Source organism: Myotis davidii, unplaced genomic scaffold, assembly GCF_000327345.1.
Source record: "Myotis davidii unplaced genomic scaffold, ASM32734v1 scaffold111, whole genome shotgun sequence".
In the NCBI taxonomy this organism is placed as follows: Eukaryota; Metazoa; Chordata; class Mammalia; order Chiroptera; family Vespertilionidae; genus Myotis; species Myotis davidii.
In genome coordinates this window covers 3633348-3643308 of record NW_006284347.1, presented here as the reverse complement: position 1 = coordinate 3643308, position 9961 = coordinate 3633348, and the positions used below count along the sequence as shown (strand labels likewise).

General features: G+C 48.9%; 1 pseudogene; it reads right to left on the bottom strand.

The window, feature by feature from the left end:
* Window positions 1-235: 235 nt before the first annotated feature.
* On the bottom strand, window positions 236-2423 carry LOC102772443 (annotated as a pseudogene).
* Window positions 2424-9961: the final 7538 nt, after the last annotated feature.

Sequence of the window (9961 nt, the reverse complement as noted above, 5' to 3'; positions counted from 1 at the left end):
CGGTGCCATGTTGAATAGAGCTGGTGGGAGAGGCCATCCTTGTCTTGTTCCTGATCTTAGAGGAAAGGCTTTCAGCTTTTCACTATTGGGTATGATGTTAGCTGTGGGCTTGTCATGTATGTCTTTTATTATGCTGAGATATGTTCCTTCTGTGCCCACTTTGTTGAGAATTATGTGTTGTTGTTTTGAAACAAATGGTTTATTTGATGACAAGGAGTAGAAAGGAATTCTTAGTTCATCTCTCTTCTGCTGACTGGACCGCAATGGTCAAATGGCTAGCAGCACGCAACAATTCCCTCGCGGGCTCTGATCTTTTGCAGAAGTGCAAAGATGGTTGAGTTTGCATACGACTTGCAATTATTATTTTCTGGCCAGAAGTGCCAGCTGCTGTGGTTTCCAGTGCATCAGCAGTTGCTAAAGTCTCCTTGCCTCCTGGTTTCACAGCAGGAAGCAGACGGACTTCCTTGATGTTATTGGCCTGCGAGAAATATGGTGATTTGGTTAATGCCCAGGCCCCAGCCAGTTGTGGAGGCAGTCCGTATTCCAGCGTGGTCAGAGGTTTTCATCAATGAACGTGGCCTCATCATCGCCAGTGGCCTTGGCCTGGGCCTATTATTTGACAAGCTGCCATGGCCACGTGGGGTGATTTAGCTCGGTGCAGGCATTGCATATTTCCTTCTTCATGACGGACAGCTCAAAGCGCTTAGTCAGATCCTCATTGTCTGTGGGTGATCACAGACGAATGTAGGATTGATGCTTATCACTTCCAGGCACTCCTCAACTAGCTTATCAAGGAGCCTGGCGTGGTCCGAGGTAGAAGGCATTCGACAGCTTTTGACAGCTTTTGCCGCACAGATATCATCAAGAATTTTGCAAGGTTAGTTTCTGGCAGGGCTTTCTCGAGCTCTTCTACTGTGCTGATTCTCCGGGAGGGTAGGGTGGAGTCAGTCTGGTAGGCTTGGTCTTCCGGGCCATCTGGATGGCAGCCATCTGGATGGTAGCCATCTGGATGGTAGGTGATCTTGTAACTGTCTATAATGTACTTCAACATCCCTGAAACCATCTTCTCTGTGGTTTCCATGAGATTGTGGTAATTTGTGTAGGCCACGAAGAACTCAAAGGTGGGGACCTCAGGATTGTGAATCTAATCAATTCCTTCATCCTGGAACTGGTGTCCACTTTTAAAAATACATATATTTTTATTGATTTTAGAGAGGAAGGGAAAGGGAGAGAGAGATAGAAATGTCAATGATGAGGGAGAATCATTGATCGGCTGCCTCCTGCATGCCCCCCACTGGGGATCGAGCCCCGCAACACAGGCTTGTGCCCTGACCTGGAATCAAACTGTGACCTCCTGCTTCATAGGTCAATGCTCAATGATTGAGCCACGCTGATTGGGCAAACTTGTGTCCAATTTTGTGAACATGGTCAATGTCACCAACCATTAGCATCTTATGGTAGAGTTCTGGAGCAGTTCTGATATATAAATTCAGGTCCAGCTCATTGTGGTCCATGATAAAAGGTTTGGCCATACCTCCCCCTGGAATGATGTTCATCAGGGGAGTTTCAATCTCTAGGAATCCCAACTCATCTAAGAGACATCTTATACTGTGTGATGATCTTAGAGCAGATGATAAATTTCTGCCTCATAATTCAGGATCAAGTCCAAGCATCTCTGATGATACCGTGTTTCCTTGTCTTTGAGGCCAAAGTGAAACTGAGGTAACATATGCAAGCGAGGACACAGCAGTGCGATCTCTTAGGGAATGCTGCTCAGCTCACCCTTCTTGGTTTTCCCGGGATTCCCCTGAACTCCAATTATGTCTCCCTGACACTGTTATCGATACGGATGAACTCTTCCTCTGATGTATAACTTCTGGAATTGGCCATGACTTGCCCCTTGACCCCCTTTCCTCGAAGGTCACAGAAGATGAGCTTTCCTCTGGAAGCTCTTGGGGCATGGGTCCTGCCTGCCACCTTCAAGGTGATGTCACTCAGGTGGTCCCCAGGCTGCAGGTGACTGTATTCTTGGATGAAGTGAGTGAGCAAGACGTCTACATGGAACTTGTGTGGGTACGGGTCTCCCCCACTGGCCTTTCGCTGCTGGGCTGCTGGGCTGCGAGCCTGTTAGTATTGGTTTGGGTCCAGGCTCTCCTCAGCCCCACATCGTTTGTCAGTGGTGTGGTTGGTGGCCGCAGCAGTGGCCTGGCTTGGTTGTTTCTCACTGAGCTCCTTCTCCATGACCTTCTTCTCAGCTTCCAGGCATCTTTTAAGCTCCTCCTTTTATGAGAAAGTGGCTTGTCCTTGTGAAGGGCTGTGAAGGGAGCATGTTCATCCAGTTGCAGCTTCCCCTCACCCGACGGTGCCCAGGAGGTTTGGTGCAGGGACCCCCTAACCGGCCTGACAGCAGCTTGCGTCAGCATGGCAGAGCGCCATGGAACCAGTGATCACCTCCACGTACTGCTCAGTTTCTTCGGGCCACCATCCACATTCACCACGGAAGGTCAAATCTAAAAGGTGTTGAGAGTTTTTATCATAAAAGGATGTTGAATTTTTTCAAAGGCTTTTCCTGCATTTATTGAGGTTTTTATGCTTTATTTTGTTAATGTGATGTATCATATTAATTGATTTGTGGATGGTGAGCCATCCTTACATCTCTCATATGAATCCCACTTGGTCATAGGGAATGATCCTTTGAATGTGTTGTTGAATTTGCTAATATTTTGCGAATATTTGCATCTGTGTTCATCTAAGAGGTTGACCTATAGTTTCTTTTTTTGTAAGAAGTTACAAAAAAAGAATTTACAGGTTTTGGTATCCGGTCATGCTGGCTTTATACTAGTAAAATGAGTTTGGAAGCTTTCCTTCCGCTTTGACTTTTGTAATTGATTTAAGGATAGGTATTAATTCCTCTTTGAATGTTTAGTAGAATTAACCTGTAATGCCATCTGGCCCTAGACTTTTATTTGTTGGGAGTTTTTTTGATTACTGCTTCAATTTCATTGCTAGTAATTGGCCTGTTCCAATTTTGTATTTATTTCTGGTTCAGACTTGAAAGATTATATACTTCTAGGAATTTATCCATTTCTTTTAGGTTTTCAAATTTATTGTTCATAGTATTCTTTAATAATCCTTTGTATTTCTGTGTGGTTGTGATGTCTCTTTCATATATGATTTTATTTATTTGGGCTCTCTCTTTTTCTTGATGAGTTTGGCTAAAAGTTTGTCTATTTTAAGGCACCAGCTCTTAGTTTTATTGATCTTTTTATTGTATTTTTTAATGTATATTTTGTTTATTTCCCCTCTGACTTTAACTATTTCCTTCCTTCTGTTTACTTGGGGCTTTGTTTATTCTTTTTTTCTAGTTTGGGATTTTTCTTTTTTCTTGAGGTAGGCCTGTATACCTATGAGATTCCCTTTCAGAACTGTTTTCGCTGCATCCCATAAATTGTGAAAAGTTGTGTTTTTATTTTCATTTGTTTCAAGATAGTTTTTGATTTCTTGTTAGATTTCCTCTTTGATCTGTTGGCTGTTTAGTAGCATGTTGTTTAGTCTCCACATATTTGTGTTTTGTTCCAGTTTTCTTTCTGTAGTTGATTGATTTTTAGTTTTATGCCATTGTGGTCAGAAAAGATGCTGGATATGAAAAAATATATACTTTGTACTCCCTTTCGCCCCCGAGTGTCAGACTCTATTTTTTTAAAAGAATATTTTATTTTTAGAGAGGAAGGGAGAGGGGGAGAGAGAGAGAAACATCGATGTGAGAGTACAGCATCGATTGGCTGACTGCTGCACACCCCCTACCGGGATTGATCTCAATGCCGGCTTGTGTCCGGTTGGGGAATTGAACTGGCAACCGTTCAGTGCATGGGATGACACCCAAGCAACTGAACCACACTAGCAGGACCTCTAGTGGCAGACTCTTGAACACCTGTTTTCAGTTCTAACTGCTTTGGAATTGATTTAAAAAATAAGGAGTGCATGTCTCCTCACTGTCTGATATTATCACAGCCATTGAGTCCCTAAAGGAGCATAAAGGCATATAGAATTGATAGTTCTGGACTTTTAATATTTAGCATTTCACACTATTCTTTGATTTAATTAATATCTTGAGGTATTACAAACCCAAGGCTAAGAATTGATACTGTGTGTACCAGCCATCATTCCTGCTAAATGTCTTATTTTCTTCTATTATCCTGGGTTCCGGAGAATATGGGAAGGAGGTCCTGTGTGGAGTTCTAGGTCTGTCAAGAAAAATATTAAAAAATTACCCATCCATCTGAGTCTAGTATCTTGAGACAATTAAGGCTCAGAGGTTCTCTGATGCAGAGCTGTAGCATTCACCTTTTAGGTGACATTCAAGTGCACTAGCAAGAGAAACAAGGGAGGAGTTAAATGAAACACTCTATGACCTTGTACTTTCTCTCAGATCTTTTTTTTAAAAATTGCAGTTCAGATTAATAACAAAACAAAGAACTACAGAAGGTGTTCGAGACTGAGCCTCGAGGCAGTACTTATTTTCAGCTGCGCGTTTCTAATACTGGCCAGCAGGGGGCACTCTTCCCTCACATTCAGTGTGTTTTTCTGCTTGAAACTGTTCTCTTGTGAAGGCAGGAACCCTGCTGTCTCATGCCCTCAGCCCCGGAAAAGATTTCACTTCTAGGTATTTCTCATTTAATTCTGCGTTCTCAAGGGTGGGGCTTTCCCCTTTTAGAGCTGCAATGTCTGTGCTGTTATTTGTACATTGGCACCCACTATTGTTAAGCAAGCAAAGCCCTATAAAAGTCAGAAGAGGGAGGTGCATTCTCCAAGGTTCTTAGAACACAGGCTCAGACAGAAGGGGGGCCAAGTGGGCACAGAGCTTTGTATAAACACCAGTGAATAAATGCTTGGCTCCAGGTGAGCCCGACCTGCACACCGCCATGGTCCAGGCCACGCCTCCCATTGGTGCAGAAATGCAAGGGATGGTTTCAGAAACAGAGCATTCCCTGGCCAGTCCTCGGGGGAAACAACACTGGGACATACAGGACACTGTGCCTCCCATGGGGGCATTTTAATTCCTTCCAGTGGATTCTTTGTGTTTTCCCAACATAGTTTTAATCTTGCTGATGCTATTAATAATACTGGTAGGTAATATTTATTGTGCTCTTGCCATTAGCTGGGCACTGGGCTAAGTGCTCATATGAGTGTCAGCTTATTTAACCTTAAAATCTCAAGAGGCGAGGGAACTGCTGGGTCTTCTGAGGCTTTTTGAGGGAGAGACACTTACTGAGGTTCACTTAGCCAGGGAGGGAAGATCCAGATTTGACCCACTCAGGCATTGCCCAGACCTCTCCGTCAGCCTTATGTTGAGTCCCAATTATAGGCTGGATTGTGTGGTGCAGACACAAGACACAGCACATCTCTGGTTAATTTTAATTTCGAATGAGAGAGAGCTCTCGCGGGAAGCAAACATCTGAGATTGGAGGCCCTAAGGGATCCCTTGTTCCTAAGAAGGTCCCTTCCTCAGTGGCCACCAGGATGGAGGTGTTGGGGAGGGGGGTATGGTTAGGGGGAGGTTGCTGGGTTCCTCCTTCCTTTGACCTAGAGCAACTCTGTTTCTACCAAGTAGATGTCTTTGAGGAGGATCGGGTTTGACATATGGATTGTTACTGAAAAGAATGTAGCGAACCCCCAGTGTAGGGGCTCAAGAGCACGCCCAGGAGCGGTATCCACCCCACGGCTCTGGGTCCCTTCATCTTCCAGCTCTCTCTCCAGTGGCTCCTTCCCTCCAGCCTCCCTCCTGCCTCCCTCCTGGGCACACACTTCCTTCCCTGGCTCTTGCTAAGCCTTCGTATTGCCAGCAGCTGGGCTCAGCTCCTGTGGGGTGGGGGCTATGATGATGATGACAACGCCTGGAGCCAAAGCTCAGCTCCCCTACCTGCTAGACCACTGGGCACTCGCCTAGTGCCCCAGGTTCCTCATCTGTGAGATGAGGTGTTAACAGAATCTCCCCATCAAGTTGTGTGGATTATCTGAGATGAATGCACACACCTGGCCCTGAGTGAGCATTCAATAACCATGGGCCATTATGAGTATTCATGATTATTAATACTAGTATTATGACGACCGTCACCATCCCATTGTTCTCTTTCATTTTCCTCCCCATATTCTCAAGAGAGTTCACCCTCTCTTCTGCTTCCACCTCTTCCTCCTCAGAGCCTGGCCGACTGCCCCCTCGCACCCCCACTACTGCCCTGAAACAGGTTGTAGCCGTGTGCTGAGAGCAAGGCTATCAGGTGCGCTTCGCACAGTCTGCAGCGTGGGTGCCCCGTTGACCGCAGCGGGCCCTGGCCCCGTCTCCTTCTGGACAACTCTACTTCTTCCCGTTTGCTGGCTCCCCCCTCCCTGCCCGCAGGTGCACCCCTCCCCAGGTCCTGGCCTCTGCTCTCACTGGAGGTTCTTGCCTGTGGCCAGCCCATCCACGCCAGGGCCTTCTCTTTGACCTCAGCTACAAATCCCAGTCCCACCGTGTGCTGGATCGATCTGCCTGCACCTGGCAGGGCCCCGGGCTGGTGTGTGTTAAACCAAGCTCCAGACTCCCCAATGCCTCCTGACTCCCCAATGTCACTCTGCCTTCTGAGTCCTGCCTCCTGACTCCCCAATGTCACTCTGCCTTCTGAGTCCACCACCTGAGCTGGCATCGTCTTTGAGGAGGTTTGGGTGTTACTGGCCATTTTACAAAAGAGCAACCTCGGAGAGAGGCAGGGTGGGGGGCTTGCACAGATCCCGGAGTTTGGGTTCCCTTTAGCCGGGAAGGGCGGGGGGGCTTTGACTCCTGGACTCCTGGCTCACCTTTCCTTCCCAAGCCGGAGTGGGTCCCAGAAGGTGTTGATAAAGTCTCAGGGGTAGAGAAGGCAGCAGGCCCACTGTTGTTTCTATGAGCCTGGTCCCAAGTGAGGAGGCTTCTTCAGGGAGAAGATGATGGGAAGGAACGAGTCTCGTGAGCTGGGCTGAGTGAGAGAAGTCGGACACACAGACACTGCTTACAACCTGTGGAAAAGGCAGAATTACAGGAACAGAAAACAGATCGCTGGTTGCCAGGAACCCGGCTGGGGAGGAGGGTGTGACCACCAAGCGGTGTAGGAAGGACTTTGAGGGGAATGGGGGGGCGTGGAACTGTGTCTTCGTTGTGGGACCACATACTTCTGAGTGTTTGTCAAAACTCACATCTGCACACCAAAATGTGAATTTGAGTCTATGTAAAAGTGTAATTTTAAAAATGAGTTCATAAGATGCAGGCTGCCGGGCGGGAAGACGAGATACGCTGTCGACACCCTCCAGCAGGTTGGTCCTCACCCCAGATTTGCAGATGTGGAAACTGAGGCTCGGGCCTTTGGGAATTGGTGGAGAGAAGGTTTCTTTCTTTTCTCTTCTGCCTTCACCTCAGCCCCTCCAGGCCCTGGGTGCTGCTCTGGGAGCTGAGGACCAAGCTCTTGGGAGATGCAGGCAGTTGGGCTGGTGTCTCCTCCACCATCTAGAACTCTTGATAACATGGAATGCATGACCCAAGAGTGGTGTGGAGAGAGGGCCAGGGAGGAGGGCCTTGAGGATGGGGTGTGGGGGGTGGTTGGTGGCAGCAGGTGTCTATAGGCAAAGGAGAGTTCAGTCTGAGGCTCCGGGGAGCCTGCTCCGGGAAGCAGGGTGGGTCCCATCCGTCCGTCTCTGAAGGCCCGCCTGCTGCACACCCGCACTTCCCGTCTTGCTGCCTTGGCCTTAGGGTGGTGGGGACGCCTCCAGTTCAGTCCGCTCTGCCGGTGATTCACGCATCCCTCCTAGACTCCAGCACCTAAGTGCAATCTGTTAATAAGCCGTATCTGGCGGGGCCCGAGGGCATCTGTAACTGCCTGGCACTCATGGCCGATGATCTCCTGGGCACGGACTAGGAGACCAGAAAACACTTGCTGCTCCTTGCTTTTCTGTCCCACTTGCTGGCTCAGGTCACCGTCTGTGGTTATCTTGGTCATTCACTTGGTTGGTTATTTGTTAACGGTCCACCCCTCCCCAGCGCCCCTTGACCCTGTTTGCTTGCGAGTTTTAGGTTTGCATGGTTCGCTCTCTCACCGGGGCCTGGCTCCCAGGAGCACTCAGAAAACGATGGTGAAATGAATGCGGGACGAGGCAGGAGGGCTACAGACAGCTGCTCGGCTCTGACCTCAGCAGTGCACACTCCCCTCTCAGAACCTCGGTTTCCTCGTCCATCTTTACAAGGAGCTGCCCGAACTCTCACTGCCCACCCTGCCCGGAGAGCAGCCCCGGTGGCAGGGCCGGTCCAGGGCTCCCGGGAGCGGTGAACATGCCGTGTCCTCAGTGGGCTGAGCACGGCTGTTCTAGGGGTGAGGATGGTTCCAGCACCTGGGCAGTGTGCTTTGCAAGGCATATGTGTATTTTAATTTAAATTCATGGTGTTTGTATTAGATTTCCTTATGTTTCTTTGTTTTTCTTTTGGAAGCATTGAAAAAATGACCATCCTTCGCTCCAAAAGAAATATAATTTCCCATAACATTTTGGATTTCCAGGATCCAGGAGGCAAGCCAGTGTTGCTTTTGCTGCTAGCAGGTGGGGCGGGGGTGGGGTATCACCATTGCAGGGCCACCGAGGAGTTTGAGGGTCGCTTTCCACTGTGGAAGGCCAGCCTGGCCTCCGTGTTTGCTTTTCCTCCTCCTCTCACATGCACTCCGAGAGCCAAACGAATTCAAAATATTATCCTTTCCTCGGTGGGCCCTTGGCAGTGCGCTATCTGTGAAGTCCAGGGGTGAATATGCACGTGGTCATAGGTCAGCGTGGGCCGTTAAAAATGAACTTTATAAAACAGAAAGTGGAAAGTGCACGAAGGGATTAAAAAAAACTTCTACCTCTATCATGATGTATTGTAGTGTTTTCCTTATCTTTTTTAGCATGCGTGTATTCATTATGTAACTTTGTACCATACTTTAAAATTCAACAATTTACTATAACCATTTCCCCATGACATTGGCACATTAGAAACTGCAGTGAGGGGCTCACCCCTCCCTCCCACCCTGAAACCTACGCAGCACCCCACCCCTTATGGCGAGTCTGTCTGCTCACCAACCATCCATCCGTCATGGGTTGAGGAACTCCTCTGTGTGGAGCAGGTTAGGCTCTGGGAAAACAGCCATCAGTGAGGCAGTCGGGTTTAACCAGTGGGACCAGAGTGAAAACAAACACACGGGAAGGTAGCAGATCGGGGTTCCCTGGGCCTGCAGGCCCAGTGCAGGGGCAGCCCGGCCTCTGTGGCTGTCCTGCATTGACGAAGCTGGATTTGGAGTTTTCCTATGAAAAGGCGGCCCCTGGGTGCTCAGGACTGTGGGACCTTCCCATGTGGGGTTACCTGGGAGGCTGTGTGCCCAAGTGCGGGGAGAGCGCTTGATGAACTGGGATCCTTGGCTGAGGAGGAGCCATGGGACCTGGGGCGGCTTGTGGGGCCTGCAGAAGGGGTTGCCAGGGCAGTTTTCTGACGCGGGACGTCGGGTGGGTATTCGGAGCTTCCCAGGCCGCTGTCGGAGGCGGAGGGACGTTTTATCAGAGGGGTTTCGTAGGAAGCTTTAGGAGCACAGCCAAGTCCGAAGGCGTATGCGTCAAGCCAGAAGTCACCAGCTCTGCGTGTGACAGGGACCAGGCAGCACCTGGAACCAGCAGCCAGGGCAGTGCGAGGGCCACAAGGGGGTGAGGCAGAGGTGCCAAGAGCCCACCCCCACCTAAAAGGGGCAGCTGCCACTCAACCCGCTGGCCATTGTCATATGTGGGAAGGAGAGCCCTCTGTGACAGTGAGCTGAAGGCAGATACCTGGCTTCTAAATGAAATCTCCCGGATTTTAAAATGTTAGTAGAATCTCCCAATCTCTCTCTCTCTCTCTCTCTCTCTCTCTCTCTCTCTCTCTCTCTCTCTCTGCTACAAATCA